The 20,425-nt window shown below is 39.0% G+C and overlaps 2 long non-coding RNA genes across 2 annotated transcripts in view; one reads left to right on the plus strand and one right to left on the minus strand.

Annotated features, from left to right (window-relative positions):
- LOC112531764 overlaps nucleotides 1–11,918 on the minus strand; it is a 165,432-nt gene extending 153,514 nt beyond the window's left edge. Inside the window, exon 1 of the long non-coding RNA XR_005857824.2 lies at nucleotides 11,811–11,918. This is a non-coding gene — a long non-coding RNA (uncharacterized LOC112531764). The remainder of the gene's footprint in view (nucleotides 1–11,810) is intronic.
- On the plus strand, nucleotides 11,644–19,438 carry LOC124417767. Its single transcript, XR_006938628.1, has 3 exons — nucleotides 11,644–11,735; nucleotides 14,818–15,810; nucleotides 16,038–19,438. It is a non-coding gene; the product is annotated as an uncharacterized LOC124417767 (long non-coding RNA).
- Nucleotides 19,439–20,425: the final 987 nt, after the last annotated feature.

Here is a 20,425-nt window from a genome sequence, read left to right on the forward strand (position 1 = left end):
AGCATCCAAGGGGAAGAACAAGAGACAAGACTCCATGCCACAGAATTTTCCCTGCAAACTTCGAGCAGTCACTTCAGAAGGATTCTGCTCAACTATGTAAAACCCCTTGAAAATTTCAGTGTCTAGCCTACAAAAGTCAGTTAGGCTCTTCTTCAATGTCAAGGAAGAGAGACCATCCCATCCACGACGTTCATACTGCCTGACACAGGATGAAATGTGTGCCTAAGCTCTGTGAAGTGTGGTGCAAGCTCAGATGATCGTCTTACAGCAGATTTTCAGATGTAAGATGAACTCTCCTTCTTCCCCTCCTAAGCCTTCCTGTTTCTTAGTTTTTCAACTGTAAAGTATTACCTGACTACAAGGATAACAGCATCTTTTTACTGCAGAGGATTGATGTAAAGACTAATACGTGTAAAGATGGAAAGAAGAAATAGGTAACTATCTGAAGAAGAGAGACAAACTCCAGTATCCTGATAAAGGCTTCTCCATATGTCATTATATAGCTTCACTTAAGTGAGCAGGAACAACTGCTTATGCAGTCAAGCGTAAGTATCTGACTGCAGGATCGGGTCATGTCACCAGCTATTTTCTTTCTCTCTCTCGGGTTAAATGTCTCCCTCACTACAGTGGTTAATTCTACTCCATAAAACATACAGCTACTGTATCATGAACATTGTATATGCTGACATGGGAGACACTAATTTTTGCATGTATCAATTGAATTATTTCAGCCTGAATGCTGCAAAAGTCTTTCCACTTAACAACTTTATGTATCTGAAGCACACAGTTCAAATTAAAGAAGACTTAAAATACACATTCACTATTCAGCAAATAACCATCTGAAACACACGGAGGTCAGCCTTTTAAAGTAAATTATTTCATTATTTCTAAAAGCAGATACTCAAGACGACATACTTTGTTCGACATGTTTGTTCCTGAGAACGTTTGCCTTCACATTTCAATATTTAGGAAACACGTACAGATCTATTTGAAAGGTTTGTATGTAAACTGTGGCAAAGAAGAACATCTTGGGACATTAATGCCATATTAATAAGCCTCCAGAGCAGCATCTGTATCATATAAATCCATTCTCTTCCAACTTATGTTCAAATATGTTGATGTTTTCAAACTTTCACAATGAGTTTTCCGCCTTAGAAAGTATTCCTGATCTTTTTTGTTGTTGCATTTTGTGTAACCTGACGTGTATCTGTTTAAAATACTTCAGGAAAGTGACTGAAAGTGTTCAGAAAGAAACATTTAGACACACAGTGAGATTACCCAAGGTACCCCGCTTTATCCTTTTTTACTGCAGTTGTACTTAAATCTTTTGTATTTAAAAGTCAAAGTCAGAATTTCTAACTAGAGGTCTTTAAGCTAATGGCTCAGCTTCAGTTAGCAGCTAAATAAAATACGTGTGATTTTCAGACACAAAATCAATAGAAACTCCAGATACTTAATATTATAAGTCTGCAAATCAGCCTTGTGTGAATAGATGGCAAATGATAATGATCAATTTTCAGAAGAGCTAAATGATCTCAATTAGAAATAAAAAAAAGTTACCAGCTCTGGAAAGTAAGTGCTGTTATAACAAAGTATTGATCCGTTTCTTTATAATTGCCATCCTTTAAGTTTTTATTTAGGGTAAAAACAAACGAACACATACACAAAAACAAACAAACAAACAGAAAAACACAGCAAAACACCTACTTTATATAGCAGAACAGCGTGAGCCAGCGTGCATAGGGCATTTCTACTCTTCTGTACACTGATTCGAAGCAGAGAAACTTTGCTGAAGTTAAAAGAATGACTTCCACGTATTTGCAGAAAAGAATCCCCAATTTTATCAGTCACATATGTCATTTAACTTTCAATTCAAACGTAAATACACGGACACACAGTTCTAGAAAAAGGATTGTTGCAAATTATATGAAACTCAAAATGAAGAGAAGAGATGGCATCAGAGAAAGCTTCAGCTGCACTAAGAAGTGTGGAGCTTCTGCTACAGCATCTCCACAAATAATTCTCATCATAAAGGGACAACTTGGCTTTACAGGCACTGAGTACTTCCATGTTATTAGAAAAAGTTCATACGGGAAACGGGACTAAAGAAATTTCATCTCCCATTAAAAAGGACAGCAGCAGGAAGGTTCCACCTAAAAGATGATTAAATTTAGAAGAACACATTTCACTGTCTGGAGCATCAGAAGCAAATTTAAAACAATTTAAAATAAATCATTAATCATGTAGTGTACAGTGCTGTCTCAAATTGCACTGCAAAGCAGAAACACGGTGTGTTTTGTGGAGAAGTGAAATGGTGCCATTATGTTCAGAACTCCAAACATTTTGTTTCTTACAGAAGAGCATTCCATGGAGACAAGCGAACATTGATGAACGTTTGACAACCAATTGGTTTTACTCCTGACAAGCTTATACACCACGAAGACCACATTATCTGCCTTTTTCAGAAATTTTTGCCTTATCATTTGAAGTAAAATGTGGAATTTCTTAACTATTGAATAGAATCTCTGCAAGTATTTAAAGTGGATAAACTAAGTTCTTGAAAGTATTAAAAATAATGATTAGGTATGGAGATCTGGGGTTTCTCTTATACACAGAATCATAGGATCATAGAATGGCCTGGGTTGAAAAGGACCACAATGATCATCAAGTTTCAACCCCCCTGCTATGTGCAGGGTCGCCAACCACCAGACCAGGCTGCCCAGAGCCACATCCAGCCTGGCCTTGAATGCTTCCAGGGATGGGGCATCCACAGCCTCCTTGGGCAACCTGTTCCAGTGCTTCACCACCCTCTGAGTGAAAAACTTCCTCCTAATATCTAACCTAAACCTCTCCCATCTCAGGTTTAAACCATTCCCCCTTGTCCTATCGCTATCCACCCTCATAAACAGCCGTTCCCCCTCCTGTTTACATGCTCCCTTCGAGGAACTGGAAGGCCACAATGAGGTCTTTCCCAGAGCCTTCTCTTCTCCAAGCTAAACAAGCTCAGTTCTTTCAATCTTTCCTCATCGTAGAGGTGCTGCAGCCCTCTGATCATCTTAGTGGCCCTCCTCCGGACCCACTCGAAGAGCTCCATGCCTTTCCTGTACTGGGGGCCCCAGGCTTGGATGCAGTACCCCAGATGGGGCCTCACAAGAGCTGAGTAGAGGGAGACAATCACCTCCCTCTCCCTGCTGGCCATCTCTTTTTTAATGCAGCCTAGGATATAGTTGGCTTTCCAGGCTGCAAGCACACACTGCTGGCTCATGTCCAGCTTCTCATCCACCAGGACCCCCCAGGTCCTTCTCCACAGGGCTGCTCTGGACTACTGGTAGAATTATATGTAAATAAATGTATATTAAAAAATAAAAATAAATGTAGACTTTGCTATTAAAATCTGAAAACATATTCAGAAAGAAGAAGATATCTTGTCTTTTAAATATCTACATTTTTATTCTATTTTATTTCAACACACAGGTTATTTCAGTGAAATAATGGTCCACCTCAATGTTAAATGTTAACCACTTCTAATCTGAGGAATATAGCATTCATTGACTTCTCATTCCCTTGCATGAGATCCCTTAAACATTGTTTCCCTTCTTACTTATTGAGCATTATGTCCAAAATAGAATAGCAGCATGTGAGCTGTGCTGCAGTGCAGTGGCCAGCATAAAAGTCTCGCTGAGCTTTGTATTGTGCTTATGTGAAATAATCAACTTCCTTGAAATTTTAATGGATCAAACAGATAGGCACTGAGAAAGACAAATCGTAGAACAGCCATTTAAAAAAAAAGTGTAACTGATGCACAGAAGTTTAAGAAATTTCAGTAACTGATAAAGGGAATCTAATGAATATAATGACATGCTTATCTCTCTTCCTGTTCTTAAAATCTTTTAGAATCCTAATCTAGTGACCAGTTAAGTCAATGAGAACCTTTCCCTTTGCTTAAAAATATTTGGGATTCAGTCCCAACATCCTGTATGTCTGCTCCCTCTGAGCAACATCCAACAGGGAATTCTCTATTTTTTAGTCTGGCTTCCCTTCCCATTCCTAACCTATACCACGGTGTCATCAGAAATCTTCAGTCCCAGATTAGTTCTCACAGTTATCTGTCTTTCACATAGGACACTATGACTACTGGATGTAGGAGAGATTCATCTTCTTTAATATTGTCTATACATAGTAATAGCATAAAAGGGTTCCATACTCATCAAACTAAAGCAGGCTTTTATTAAAAGAACTATTTATAGAACCATCACAGCTGTATTTATCTTATATATTTTTCATCCATGTGCGTAAAACTAACTTTATAGTGTCTCAGGTTATTCCCCATGCAACCTATACACCCCCTTGGAGTTCTGTGCTGGTTCTGACTTGTCTGAGCTGTTTCAGGGAGCAATGGCTTGTGATTCTTTATGGATGCATATTTGAAGAATTTGCTTTATTTTTTTAAAGTAAAATATCCTTAAAACATTACATAATTTGAACTCATTTCAATTGAGATGGCATAGAATTCATGGGTTTGTACATTTCTCTCCACGTTGATCTAATGCCATCTTAATGCCATTTCATTTGTTTACAGTATTAAATTTGGCATCCCAGGTCATAAATTCCTCAGGACAGATGTGCTTTTTTCCTAGAGGAATACACTGCCTAGGCCAATATGTAACACGAGTGCTTCTATAACACAGAATTAATCAGTCCAATCAGTGACAAATGCATATTGACACACATTGCATCACTGACTACTTAGAAAACATACAAGTCAGTCACGTTGTTTGAAAAGTGTTACAAGACGCCTACTACAACAATCATTTACATGCATCTTTAAGAAACTATCATGTTCTTTGTGCAAGTTTGTTAACCTCGGCCAATCAATATGCTATTGCTTAGCCTTATGTGTTCTTTCTCCATTGTTAGTTAGTTTGCTAATACCTTGATAAACAAACAGGTCACTCTCACAGAAGTATGCATTTTTTTCAATGGAACGAAGAGCATGACAGTAGAGATATTTCACTGTTTTGCATCTAGCAGCATATATTATTAAAGCATCAACTCATATCTGTCGCATGAAGTCACATTTCTTTATGATAAATTAAGTAACTTCAAGTAGTGTTATTGCGCCATGGCTTTCCAGACAAAATTTGTCAGGTCATCTTCGGTTACTCACTTAGCAAAGGAGTTATACTGTAACATTGCTGACAGTCTGGGGACAAGGGAATAAACCAAACACCTCTGTTTCAAACCATACTTGCATGCCCAGTAAAGCTTAAACCCTCTTTGGGCAGCTCCAGGGCTCAATCAAGACAGCTCTGAAAAAGTAGAGGAAGCATGCTGAGTATTGAAATGTAAATATCCACTATACTGTACCATACATAGGGGTTCTGATGGAAAGCAGGATGCTGAGCGTAGTTATTCAGCCATCATTACCCAGAATTCTCCTTCTGCTGTTTCTCAGAAATTCTTTTCAGTTTGTTTGAGCTCTGGAAGAAACAGCTTGGGCAGTGCTTTGGAATAGTCAAAGTTCTTTTCTTGGCACTAGTTGGCACTAAAACTGATTTGAAGGCTTGATTCAAGAACAGACAAGTCAGTGCCTTCATTAACAGTTTTTCAGTCTTCACACAACAGTTGCACCAATTTCAGGACTGGGCTTACTGTGAGAGGTGACAGGGCTGTAGGCCCATTCCCTCCTCCTTTCCACAATCTGACATGCTAAGCTGTGTTTGTGCAGAGGTTTTCAATCAGTTCAACATTTAGGTTCAGGCAATGCATTTGGAGATGAAGGATGGGTATGTAACTGCTAAGCATTCAATTCTGCTGGTAACTGGAAGAAAAAAAATCAATCTACACAAGATACTCTATTTTATTTTCAAGGAATCCATTTTACGTGACAATGGCAACAGAAAGAGTGGAAGTTTGACAACCACTTATTTTCTTATGGTAATTCTGAAAACAAAAAAGTGAAAAAAAAATCCAAATTTAATTACAGGTTAGCCAAAAAGACTTTTTTTAGTCAAAAAGACTGTCAAAACAGTATTTAATTCAGTCAAAAAATAAAAGATTCCACAGTATTTTGTTTCAAAATTAAACACTTAAAAAAAAAATCAACCAAACAAAATAAAACAATATTTAAAAAAAAATAAATTAACAGATTTACGAGAGAAAAAATACAGTGTTTCATTTTAAGTATGTTGAAATAAAACATTGCCTTACTTTAACAAACAGTTTGGCAAGTTCATAAAGCGTGTTGGTGTTACTTCTGCTGACTTAGTTATTTGAAGTAATCTTAGCTGCAATAGTCACTCAGTTCGAGCAGACAGGCTTTAAAGGGATGTAGTTTACAATATTAAAATTGCTCTGGCAAAAAAAGAAGGAGACAAATGCTGATAGAATAATATTCCAGGTATTATGGGCATTAGCAAAACCAAGCCATTCTTCTTTCTTTACAAAGTGTTTAAGAAACATAAATATCATTGAAATAAAAAGAGTTCCTCAACAAATCCTAACAGGACACTTGAACAGAGGAAATCACAGTCATCTCAACCATTATGAAATCCAGACGAGTTCAAACCAAACTTTTTCAATATCACTGAAATAGTTTCTATTGCTGTTCTTGAATGTGGCTTGTTTCCTTCCTTTGAAAATGATGGCAGATTATATTTCTCAGTAAATTCTATGTAAATACTTGCTTTCCTAACAGATCTACCACTTCCACGTATTCAGAAGCCATTTAAATGACTTCAGTGGCAAGAAAGTTCCTAGTGGTAGTAACAGCTAAACTGCCACGCGATACAGATAACAGAACTTAATTCCTTCTTAATTGAACCAAATTCCTTCTTTTGAATAATGAACATAATTTTTTAATGAAACTCAAGAGTTGGAACAGACTAGCAGAGGTAAGAAGCAATCCTGTTTGACCTTCAGATCCCAGTAGGGACAGCACTACAAGCCATCTGTCTACTTCTAAAGTAAAGACAGTTTACCTTCTGGTGCTGTTCTTTGATGTAGAATCTGTACCACTGTGAGTTAAGAGCAAAGAGGCAATGGTACAGTAAACAAACCCCTTGGAAAAAGAAATGATCTGTGCTGCAACTATGCATCTTTACACTTCTTGATCCAGTGGCCAGAACTCAGCTGAGTGAACTGCAAAAGCAAAGAAAGTGACCCTACAGAGCATGCAAGAAAACAAAACGTTGACGAATGGGGACAGAGTGAATTTTTTTAAAGTATATAAGGAAAATATCCAAGTAACTTTTAGAAAAAGAAAGGATTTCTTATAAAAGAACTTTTTTAAACTGTTATTTGAAACTCTGATAACCAGATAATAATCAAATGAATGTGGAATAAAATTTGTCATGATTGATTTTTACCAGCCTTGACTATATTGTAAAGAACTAACGTGATTCCTGGAGATTTTTGAAGAGGTGGTGGTAGACAGGAAATTTCACACTGGTTGAGGGTGTACACGCACATCATAAGCATGTTGAAAAGACAAATAATAGCTGAGAAAAAAGAACTACCAAACTTGTTATTTAAAACAGAAAAAAATAATAATATTGTAACTCCATGGAAATAACACACAGTGGAAATATACTGTGGAAAATAATATTCTGTGGAAATAATATAAAGTGACTTATGAAGAAGAGGTTAACTGAGCTATATGCTTTAACATTCAAAAGAATTAAATCCTCAGCTTTGAATAACATTCACAGTAAATTAAATGGGCAGTTATGCAATGTCTGGAGTACATAATAACCACTCCACGATTACCACAGCCAGCCAAACCCTGTAACTGAGCAGGCAAAACTCCTAACCGGGATCAAGGGTTTTACGTGGTGTTTAGTTTTTTTTGACCTGATTTATTTTACCACTCTTCAGAAGGAAAGTCAGTTTTGTTGCTGTGAAAGCCAGCGCAGATATTTGTGCCAAAATTATTCCTGATGTAAGTCCAGCACTGTCACACTAAAGATGGATGTGGCCCAGAGTGTCTGATGACATCAATATCCTTCCCTGAACAAGACACCAGTGTGAATTCACCTCAGGTCTTCAGCTTGAGTGCAGCTGCAGATCTGGCTGTGGGGACTGAGGAGCTATAGGTGACTCGGGTGCTGTGAAGAAAGACTGTGAGCTTCCTGCTGCTGGGCCAATAGTTCTTTTTGTACCTTTACTGTTGTTACAAATTGTTCATTTCTTTATGATAAAATTCTTCTCAAATGTGACAAAACCTTTCCTACCAGCCAGTCTCCCTCAGATCTCTTCAGCTGCAGGCACTGTCAATGAAACCCTTCTGCTGACAGCATTTCAAGCTAGCAGGAACTGTCAGTTCACAAACAGCACCTCAACATTTCCTTTGTAATGATTGCTGCCCTGTCTCTTGCATGAATCATCATGGTAGAAATGGGGCTATCAAATGCTATTTTAAGGGTTGGATTCTGCTCTCTCATCCCAATTCACAAGATGGAGATGGTGCAGCGCCATAATAACCAAGAGTGGAATTTAGAGCTCGTGTTAAAATTGCTGTCTGGCCAGGTACGCTTGTCTACTGCACTTCAAATGTTCATTGTCTGAGCACGCATCCCAGCTGAACAGCTCCACACACATACAGATGAGCAATAATGACTTCTCGTTTAATGCCTTTTTTTCCCCCCAAGACAGTTATTAATGGTGAAAAGGGTTGTGGATTTACTGCAGGTTTGACGCACAAATTACAGGAGAGCTACAGAAGGAGTCTGGATGTTCTAATGGCAACAGTGCCACACCTTGCAAGAAAGCTCAGGCAGCTGTATTGTGTGACATTTGTAAAGTAGCCAGGGGTTGCTGCTGAGCACAGGAAATGCTCATCTATGTTCCTAAGAAATGAAAGTGAAAGGGCACTGACAAATTATTTACAGGTGAAGAGAGCTGGGGCTGTTCAGCCTGGAGAAAAGAAGGCTCTGGGGAGACCTGAGAGAGGCTTTTCAGTATCTCACGGGTGTCTGTAACAAAGAAGAGAACATACTCTTTAGCAGGCTAGGAGAAGGGGAAATGGCTTCAAACTAAAAGATGAGAGATTTAGACTGGATGTTATGAAGAAATTTTTTCACAGTAAGAGTGGTGAGGTAATGGAACAGGTTGCCCAGAGAGGTGGTGGGAGCCTCACCCCTTAAGACATTCAAGGTCAAGCAGGACAGGGCTCTGAGCAACCTGATCTTGCTGTAGGTGTCCCTGTTCACTGCAGAGGAGTTGGACTAGATGACCTTTAAAGGTCCCTTCTAACTCAAATGATTCTATGATATCCCCAGGAGAAAACCTATGGCACAGATCCTCCATCCCCCGAAACAGGACTCAGTAGGGCAGAAGAGGAAAACAAAGGTGACTTCTGTTGTCTTTCTGCTTCCACTGTCCTTGCCTGGCTGATGAGTCACTGTATCTTGTGGCAAAGGAAAAGCATGTAGTGCTCTGTACTTGCTGCCTCAGAGCCACATGTAGGACATCATGGGTATACTGCAGCACTTTGCCACATGCCTCCAACAACTTTTAAGAAGGCTACAAGAGAGGTAATGATGAGACCTACACAACAGCCAAGGAAGCCCTGCTTCATGACTCTATTCAATCCTTGCCCAATCTCAACACGTAAAATGCAGTGATTCAGCGAGTTTCTTTTAGCTCCAAGCAAGACTAGGAACCCACAACTCTTCAGCTCCACAGCCAATCTACATTTTCTTCATGTTCCCGACCTCCTAGTGAAATTATTTGGCTACAAAGACATTCATTTTGTTTGCATTCCCCATGTGTGACTTTCTTGATATGTAATATTACTATGATATTCCTCCAGATTTTGGGATGATGAGGAGAGAGAACTTGCTTCAGGAATTAATGATAAGGCTAAAGCCATAAAAAGCATACTGATGTTCTGTGTCTATGTTTAAATTAGTATGTTTTGTCTTTAGATCGTACAGACCATAGGAAGTGTTCTTCCTTTCTCTCTAAATACTTTTCAGAAAATGTTACACGAATCCATGAATGCATAATCCCCAGCATTAGTCAAAAAATAAACAGAAAATTGAGAATTACCAGAAAGGGAGTAAAGAATACAACAGAAAATAGTTTAAGCCAATACACGAATCCATGATGCACTCAGAGCCTGAATACTAAGTGCACTTCTGGTCATTCCAACTCATAAATATTACAGCAGAACTAGAAAAGGAACAGAAAATTATCAAAATAATGGAAGGCTTTCTTCAGACAGAGTCTAAGGCCATTCAGTCTGAAGAAAATACAGCCCAAGTAACTATGTGATATCTAAAGAATCTGTGGCAAGCAGAACAACTACTCGCAGTTTCTTAGAAAAGAAGGAATCAAGAGGCCTCCAGTGGAAATTATCAAGCCCCAGGATTAAAAAGTCACAAAAGGAAGTGTTTTTCCACATACTGCAGAATGAAGCAGTGGAACTCATTGACACAGGATGTTGTGAAGGTCAAAAGGGAAAATGGATAAAAAAGAAGTAGAGTAATTCATGAAAAAAAAGGTCTCCTGAGCCCTGTTAAATGTGACAGCTTGGATGTAAACCACAAATCCAAAAATCCCTCACCACCCATTGCTAGAAGATGGAAAGGTATACCATAGGAAGAACATGCCTTTTTTTATCATGTTTCCCTAAACATCAATTACTGGCCACTATAGTAGGCAGAAAGTTTGCCTTCCAGTCTCATCCAGTAGAGCCATCTTTGTGACTTTTGTGTCTCCCACTAAAACTGGAAGGGGTAGCAGAAGTTTCCTATCCCCTTGACTAAACCTCCCAAAGGAAGGAATGGAAACAGAATACTTCCGACCAGATTCCTTGTTCTGAAATGCCTGCAAACACGCTGAATCACTAGATGCATATGATGAATCCCAAAATATATAGGTCACTGTCTCAGCTTTGCCCTTGGCCTCCTGCTTGCCTTGCTCAGTGATTATCCTGAAGCTTAGTACATTCTGTGCAACAGAGATTTACAAAGGAAAACAACCACGTTACCAAGAAAATACGTTTTTTCCTATCATGGCTGTTAGTATCTTGGGGGAGACAGGCAGAGGAGACTAATCCAGCGATTAGGGTAATATCCTATCCACAGACTTTTTCTGTGACTTTGGATTCACCCTTTGTGTGCCTCAATTCTCTGCCTAGAAGATAACAATCTTTATTATTATTATTATTATTATTATTATTATTATTATTATTATTATTTTATTTTTATCCTGCAAGGATTTTATGTAGCTAAATATGTCAGATGTTTCAATAACACGTGTTCAAGAAAAAGAACTTGAAATGACATCACACAACTGCAAACAGAGTTGAAGTTAAGTCCAGCTCTGATATTTCCCAATCACTTCTGCTCTCCTCAATTTAAAGCAGCCTTTCTAAAAATAAAAGGGAAAACTAGCATGGTTGACTAAGAGTACTTCTTTAGAAGCTACAGGGTGGATTTGCCCCACTTCATTTCAAATTGCTCATACCAGATGGTTGCAATGTCAATGTAAGGACGAAGCCAATGCAGATTGTAGAAAATAGCAATGTTGTGGAAAAAGTGCTCCCTCTGGTTACTCTGCTCGAGAATTAATTGCTGACAGCACACGAGAAGTAGGGCAGAGGGCAGTTGGGTTTACCTGCATTGTTTCCACCACTGCAGACAGGACAAGGGTTGTTTGTCAAACACACGTTTTTGCTTTCCCCCCAACGAGGACGTGTTCCTGACGCACGGCGTTCGTTTTCTGAGGAGGTAGGGCGTTTTCTGGATGTGAGAGGGAGTGGAAGAACATGGTTCTGTACAGGCTACGGTGGTCTTTTGCTTTACCTGCTACGTCAGCCATGTTGTTGAAAACAGAAACCCAAAATGACAGACGTGACTGAGGCAGCTGCCACAGCTAGCGCAGCTTCCTCCAGAACCCCCCCGGTCTGACACAACAACAGTGCAGCATGCTGGTAGTCCTGGAGGATTACAGCAGCACCGCTGACTTGCTGTTAACCCTTTTGAGGCCACAGCAGCATCAAAAGGCTGCCAAACAACTTGACAAACAGCTGCATGAGAAGTAATGACCGCACTCCACAATAAGAGGCAATGTTTTCCTCTGAGATAGCACCTTAGACAATACGCTTGTTTAGCATCTGTCGGTAGTTTGGTAGAATCAATTCTACCTGCCTTCAAACAATAACAAAAAAAAGAAAATCATCTTTCATAATCTTGCCCATTGAAAGAATAAACTCCAATAGATCATGCCAAGATGTTGAATAGAGGTAACGCAGCAGCAATGTCAAAGTTACCACATCAGGAGTGGAGTTAGCACAAGTCATTTGTGTGTCCCCACAGGGAAGGAATGGGGCCAGGTTCTGGCAGTCATATAGACTGTATTAGCGGGTACCAAAAATGCCAGTGCAGCGTGTCTGACTAGGAAGAAGAGACCTGCACAGACCACAGCTTGCCATCTTATAGAGAACAAATGAAAACTACAGAAAGTAGTTCTGCCTGAAACAAGTGACGGGCTAAAAACGTCAGAGATAAGTATCACTGTATTATCTCAAAATACATCTCTGTGACAGTTAGTTGGCATGACTGTTCTCCAGGGGCCCACCAATGATAATTTAATCTACTTTATATATCAGCAGTAAAGAAGTTTTGTCACCTGATGCTGTTCAGCACCATGAGTGCTCAGTTTGGGTGTTTGAACTGTCTTGACTTCAGGCTGCCCTCCAAGCTAGAGGGAAACTACTGGGTTATTGTCATGATACTTCCTACTGAATGATAATCACCTCAGATTGCAATATGTTGTGCTTCCATGATACCTTCTTCTGAATGACAGCCACCTCAGACTGCCATACAGTGTGCTCCAGACCAAACACAAAATGGCAGTGCTGTGTTTATATTTTGCAGGTGGTTAACCATTCCTCTCTGTAGGGTTCACTTGTGACAGGCATACACTACTGATAGTTTGAGGGACCTGGAAGTTGATTGTTTGCCCATACCAACCCTGAATGGCTTCTGAGTTTGCAATATAAGTCATTTTTATTTTAATATCTGCTAATCATCCCATCCTCTGTGGTGGGTGGTGCAACAGATAAATCACACAACAGAATCACAGAATTGCAGGCATTGGGAGTGATCTCAAGAGACCATCAAGTTCAACCCCCAACTTTAAAGCAGGTTCAAGACTTTTATAATGGACTTTAGTTACAGGACCTACCTAAAATAAATTATAATGAAAAAAAAGTAAGTTTGTGATAATCTGCAATGTGTTTACCATCAACACACAGGAAAATTCAAGACTATTCTACTGTCATTCCTAAAACCAGCTTTATTTCAGAGTGAGGCATTTTCTAGAACACATGATTTAACATATACTTCAGTTTGTTTATTTTGCTCTTCATCTTCTTTCTTCTTCCCTCAAGACCATACATAACCACATATCAGCAGGTCCTCTTAATTCTCAGTCACTCAGCATCTTAGCCATTCTTTCCTTTCTTTGAGAAATAGCCTCTTCTTCTCTTCTTACAAGGATAAGAATACAGCACATTCCCTGTGCCAAATCCTTCTTTTTTCCTCTTTTCTGCAACTATCAATAAGGATGACATAAGTGATGGAGATTTCTATTGGTTGGAAAACACTATACTAGGAATTAGTCATAGACCAGCTGACATCCAATCCTCATTTATTCTTCTCTTTTGTCTTACATTTTTCTTTGAAAAAAAAGAGACCTTTTCCCCATCTCCCAAATGCACTAATGCAAGAAACATTCCAACAATAAGGAAATGAATATTTAATTACTTTAATTCTACTATGTTATTGAAAGCACAGTTTCATGCAAGTTCATTCTACATGTGGATATATTAAGGCAGTAGATTTCAGTCCCGTGGTCTCATCACAGCCATTGAAGTCATGAAGAGAGCTGGGTATACATTGCATTGTTTTAGCACATTGAAATTCTGGCTGCGTGTCTAGTTAACATTGTTCATTTCATACAAGTAAAAACCAGTCTCTTCTGCTCCTTCTGATTAAAAAAAAAAAAAAAAAAAAAAAGACTCTGCACCTCTTTGTTGCCAATAAACCGTGTTAGAGAACACACAGAGCACAGCTTCAAATTCTGTCTTTTGCCCAACCCCAAAAAGTTCAGTTAGGAAGCGCTCCAAAGTTGCACAGAAGTTGGCATTTCCAATTATTGTGGCTGAATGGGTCCTGCAGGCCAGTTGTCAAACAAAATTTGCAAAGGCTCCTGGCGCTATGACCAAGGTAGAATTCCCCAATTTATGTTATAACACAGAGAGAAGCAGTAACATTTTAATCAAACTGTGGAGCCTGCTGGCAAGCTCCATTATAAAGCATTGTTATGCCCCACAGGCCTGCAGCTCAGTATGGCCTGGGAGTCTACAATGGGCTGTATTTCCCTACAGCAGCCACTGTGGATATCAATGTAAAATTAAACAAAAGATGTTTCCCCTCTCACTTGACACTTAGACACTACAGTAAGTGACTGTAGTAAATTACTCCCTCTGCAGAACCGTATAAGCTGCTTCAAGAGCTATCTGCGAATGAATAAGGTTGGATCAGGGAATACCTTATATCTTAACAAGAGAAGTCCCAACTAAGAAGCAGAGGCAGAGGCCTTTATCTGGAAGAATCTCAAAACGTGCGTGAAAGATGTACCCCGACAGCTCACTTTCAGAACATAAATGTAATTTCTAAGCATGAATTCTCCATTTATACTAAAGTTCTAGGTTATGTTATACACACAACTTTACAATCAGGTCTTTAAAATCAATAGCAGAGTTTCTAATTTGCTTTTATGTCACAGTTCTTTTATATTTTACAGACTCTGAGTGATGGAAGATCAACAATATCAGCAGTCTTCATCTCATTGCCTATCTGAGGCATCCTCAGTACAAAATCAAAAATACATCAAGAAAATGGGAAGAGGAACAAGAAAAAGGAAACAAAAGTATGAATTCTGTAAGAAAAAAAGATGCGTATTTTACAAAAAGTTTAAATTGATTAGAAAATATGTAATCTTGAAACGTACATCCTATAAAAAACAATCGTTCAGAAGTTCTTGTTGGAAGTGTATAAACTGGAGCCTTTCTTGAAGCGATTGTAGTATTCTTAATTAAATTGTGTCTCTAACACAGTAATATCAATTAGCTCTTTAGAAACCACATTATTCATTTATCAAGGAGACAACTTGACATTACGCTGAAGGCAATAAAATATATCAGCCTGTAACATGCACTGCTAGAGGGAACAGGCTTCATTCAGAATTACATGGGCAGTGAATCTCCACTAACTTCTGCAGAGCTGCACTGCTTCACCCAGCTCAGGGAATTGCCTTAATGGCACTATAAACTTCCTTCAGAAGGTATTCAGTTGCTTGTTTTCTTTACATAGCCATGAAGAAAATCATACTGTCATTGGAATTGCTCTGTTGTGTATGGGGTTGTGAGTTCTTTGCTCTAAATATGCTTTCTAATGTGAGGGGAGAGATGGGCAAAAATCAGTTTGAGGGGAGAATGACAACTGAAATCGATAAAAAGCATAACTTCTGCATTGAAAGGAACTTTAGCTACTAATAATGAAGTTTCCAGACAAACCAGAAAAGAGGAGGATTGGGAAGTACCTCTGGAAGCTATTTCTGAACAGCAGACAGATGGTTGGGACGGTTACTTGTGCATTAAGAAAGGAATAACAGACAACTCGTTGATCTGCTTATGGCAGGGAACTGGGAAGGAAAAAGCACAAGCCCTCTGGAGAAGAGGAATACAAACAAAAAGTGGACAGGGAAGAAGGACAGGCTTTCCTCACTGCCGTAAAAGTATGTATGGCTGAATCTATCTCAAAAGAGTCTTATAAAGTTATCTGCAGTAAATCTGATTTACTGGGGAATTCCTCAGGCAACTGCATTGATACGTATATATTTAAATTATATACTTAGTGTGGTTTTTTGTTCCAGTCGTTTACTACTTCTCTCCTATTTCATTACTCCTCCATTTCTTCTTTCAAGCCTATTTCTAACATTGCTTCCTTTAACCATTCTTTCAGAGACAATTTCTTCAGCAGGACCCCACAGACACCTTATTGTTTTGCAAAGGCATGATCTGTATTTACATGCGTGTTTGGGGCTCCCAAAACGAGCTCCAAATCGGATCGGCATTTGCCTGACACAACTTGCTGACGTCGACGGATTCCTTTTCAGTCGTGCAGATAAAGTAAAACGTACAGCTCCACCTGCTGGAGGAGCCTCCTCCATGGATCATCACGACGTAATTTCCTACAAATACACTTAGGGTGGGTCCGGAGTTGGTACGCTGAAAGGTACTGGGGAATTTCATTTAGCTTGCCGTTCACGCAAGCCTGCCTGCTTTGCTCCTGTGCACAGTTATGGAGTTTGTCCTCTGCACTAAGTCACTATCAGCAAACAACAACCAAGCAATAAATAAATAAACCGATGAAAAGATAGAACAGTTAGATGTTCAGAAAACAGGAAAATGTCGTTTATTTACAGCTTGACACAATAACAAAGATCCACTTCACAAGAAGCCTGGAGGAAACCAGTCATCTTCCCCAAGCACCGTATTCAGGCTGCCCTATGGCTCATTTCTGCAGCTGAGTCTTTGCCATGGCAGCATCTCGGCCACATTGCTCCCTGTTCACTCCCTCTAGCAAGTCAGTAAGGATCATCCCATGCCACAAGGGCCAGGTAGCGAGAGCTGCTCCTTACAAGTCCATAAACTCTTCCAAATTTCATTGAAAGAAGAAGGCATGCGGACAGAAGCTACGTCGATAATGAGACAATTAGAAACACACAAAATATTCCCATAGGAGCATGAAGACCATTGCAAAAAAAGTCAGCCAGAAATTTAAAATGCAACTTTGTGTTGATAAAAAATTCCTCCTGGGAAAAAACGTTTTTCTCCACAAGGAATCAGCTACGTGGCAAGACTATTCCCATTGTTTTACAGACATGGGAAATGAAATAGAATGAAGTTATAGTAGTTAAGAGCACAGATCTAGGAGGAAGACACTCGTAGTCCAACTGTCAAAGCAACAGTACTGAGAAAAGACAAAGGTTTTCAAGGAGGAGTATTATTTTGCAAAGCACTTAGCAACTGTGGTTTCTGAATGATAGTATTGATAAAGATGCACACCATAACTAAATATAAACTTCTTCTCCTACTGTAAATGTGGAGATGATCACAATGTGGTGTAAAATTTCAATATGGACATAACAACATCTCAGATAATAAGGTGAACTGCATAATCAGCTCCTGTATTCGAAAATATACATCTAAGCTCTCTCATTTTGTAGTTAAGTCCCAAAATATCACTTATCACCCAACAGGATCGGGAGGCAATACAGATGTGAAAGACCTCTTGTCTAGTGCAAAGGCAATCAGTAGCCTAACACAGAGCTCTGCAATGGGAATTTCTGCAGTATGCCAAAGAGAAGGAGAGGAAAAGAGGAAACAGACCTACTAAGCTGTAACTTATAACTACATAAACCAAATGTTCATCACCAGAAAAGTCTGATCAAATCCAGGAAAAATAATTTCACAAATGGCAAAGCTCCAAAACAGTGATTCTGATGCCTTACATAAGGCTCAGGGAATGTTTTCTCACATTTGGAATGTATCCAAGTGTGAGATCCATGATCAATATAGGACACAAAATGAAAAAATAAACCAGACACCAAAAAAATAAAAAAATAAAAAAAAAATCATGATTGCATTTTAATTCCACATTTATTAGACAGCAGCCAGGGTGAAGAGCGATGACTGTGTATACTTTCAATTAACTGCACGTTAAGTATACAGTTTCCATCCTTGATAGTATCCATGTTTCCCTTACCAGTTAGGGGTTCCTTCCTTTGCAGTTTCTTTCTATTCTCTGAAGCCTTGAAAGAATGAGATTTCATAAAATGAAATGTACTTGTTAAAGAGTATTGCTGATCTTTTTATTCAAGAGCTTAATGTAGCTATATGTGCTCTTGAGGCATTTAGCAACTTCAGGAAGTACCATCAGCAATTAGAAGAAGAATTTAGAATTAGATGGGATAAAAGCTTATAGTGTTCTTTCTGAAATTACTTGAGTGAAGTACTGGCTGTATGATTTCCTGAAGGCCTGACACTCACTGATTCAAACAATCCAGTTAGGAAAAGTCAAGTGGATTGTCTAAAATAGCTTTGAATTAATTTTCCCACTGCCCTATCATTTAGAAATTATTACCAGTCAGTTTCCTAACTAGTGACAGACATAAGGAACAAATCTTGGATCCAAAAATTAATTTTCCTCAAAATCTGGCAAACATTCAGGTTTGATTTTCTTATTTGCCTGCCGACTCTGAAAATGAGATACAAAAGTAGACACTTTAACATTAGTTAATGTCTATTTTGCTGTCATTTAGAAATAGAAGTAGAGTGCTCCAACACTAAGGTTTCAACTGAAGTTATATTCAATACCCTGCCCAGTGTTAAGCATGCAAGAAGTCTCATTGATTTTAATAGGACTGCAGGCTTCCTCATGCTGACTTCATTTAATATAGAAGTAGTATCTCTTTTGTCTCCTAGCAAGAAAGAGAACAGAGGAAAGCGGATGGTCTGGGCAAACTCAAAACAGAGACAACAGATTTTTCTGATGTGGAGTAAGTCAAGCAGGCAAGGCAGGAGGCTCTTTTGGCAAATATCACTCCCATTTCATGAAGAAGGATCTGGGAAGCTACAGGCCAGACAGTCTCACCTCAGTCCCTGAGAAGTTTATGGAGTAAATCTTCCTGAACATCATTTCTGAACACACAAAGGAAATATAGGGGATGACTGGTTCAGTATACAAGAGGACAGAAGTGGATGCCACTCACTTTGACTTCAGTAATTTTTTTTTAATTTTCTTTTTTTCATTTTTTTTTTAATTTTCTTTTTTTCTGTCCATAGTTTCACAGGACATTTTTTCATCCTGCCTGGGAAGGTATGGCTTGTGTGGGTAGAACCCTATCTGGACTGCCAGCCTCAAAGAGCTCAAAATCCAAAGGGCAGCCAGTTGCTAGCAATGTTGTGTTTGCAAGTGTTGATCAGTATCAGTAGGTATTGTTTGATACCTGCATTAACAAACAGGACACAACCAATAACTGCCTGTTACCAATACGCTACAGACAACAGGACACGGTGTTCCCCAGAGGATCTCTAGCCTGCATGCTGTTTGGTGCTATAGACTTATGTCACTAGAAAGCATGTACAATAACTAGATAAACTGTGTTGCAGTTTTTGCCCTCTGCACCTTGTCCTTTCACTGAACATCACTGAAAAGAGTCTGATCTCATCCACTTGACTCCACACTTTGAGTATTTATAAACAGTGATTATACCACCTCTCAGTCTTCTCCAGGTTGAAGACTCCTATCATCCCATTTCTTTAAATGTTAATATAAGTGTTAGGAATTAAATCTCTCTGATAAAGGGTTTTTGTTTGTTTGTTTGTTTGTTTGTTTGTTTTTGAAAAACTGGAAAATGATGTATCTGGAAATAATCTTCATTTTTCCAATGGAAGTATAAAGCAATATAAAGAAAGAAAGGTTCTTCCTAACTCCCATCAGTCTCTGCTGTAACTAAATAAAAGACACCTGTATGAGTGATTCCTGCCTGAAAGATGTTTTTAGTCATACCTTGTGGCACATAGCTTTTCACCTTCTGTTCCATGTTAGAGACCTGAACATAAAGGGGCTCGTAGCCTATTCATTTGTTTTGGTTGGTTTGATGGTCCGGGAGAACAGCAAGTTCTGTTTGTTCACTTTGCTTCTACCCTAAGACTTCATGTAAAGACACACTGTGCATCAGCACTTGCTCTATGCCATAGATTTCCAACCTTTTGGCTTGCCTGGGTTGCAATGAATGAAAAGGAATTGTCTTGAGCTGCATATTTGTACTTTGCTCCAAAAGTAATCCTTCCTATTTATTTCCATGGAAACTGTAACAGATGCAATGAACACACTAACACTGTTCAATAGAGCAAATTCTCATCTACAAAATACTATTTTTCAACATGGTCATCACCATTAGCAATGAACAAGAGCCTTAGCAATGAACTGCTCTCACAAAAATCTGCACCAGTGGAGGTGACTCACTGTTACTGTCGCTAATGCTGAAATACACCACCCACCCTCTCACTGTGCTCACATCCTTGGTTTGGTCCTCATAAACATTCAGCAAGTATCGATGAATGTCAGTGGGTGACATTTTTTCTGCATGGAAAAGTTCAGATGCCATTTTGTCAGACTGCTCCTCTGCTGCCATCTGTCACACAGCAGCAAAATGTGATGGCATACTGGTGGGAAGGTTCAACTTCTACTGCCATACTACCAACATAATAAAATAGGAAGTGTTACTTTCAGAGCAGCCCTCATAAAATGCATAACATAGTTAGTGCATACAAGCAACAAAA

The sequence above is a fragment of the Gallus gallus genome, chromosome 2, assembly GCF_016699485.2.
Source record: "Gallus gallus isolate bGalGal1 chromosome 2, bGalGal1.mat.broiler.GRCg7b, whole genome shotgun sequence".
In the NCBI taxonomy this organism is placed as follows: Eukaryota; Metazoa; Chordata; class Aves; order Galliformes; family Phasianidae; genus Gallus; species Gallus gallus.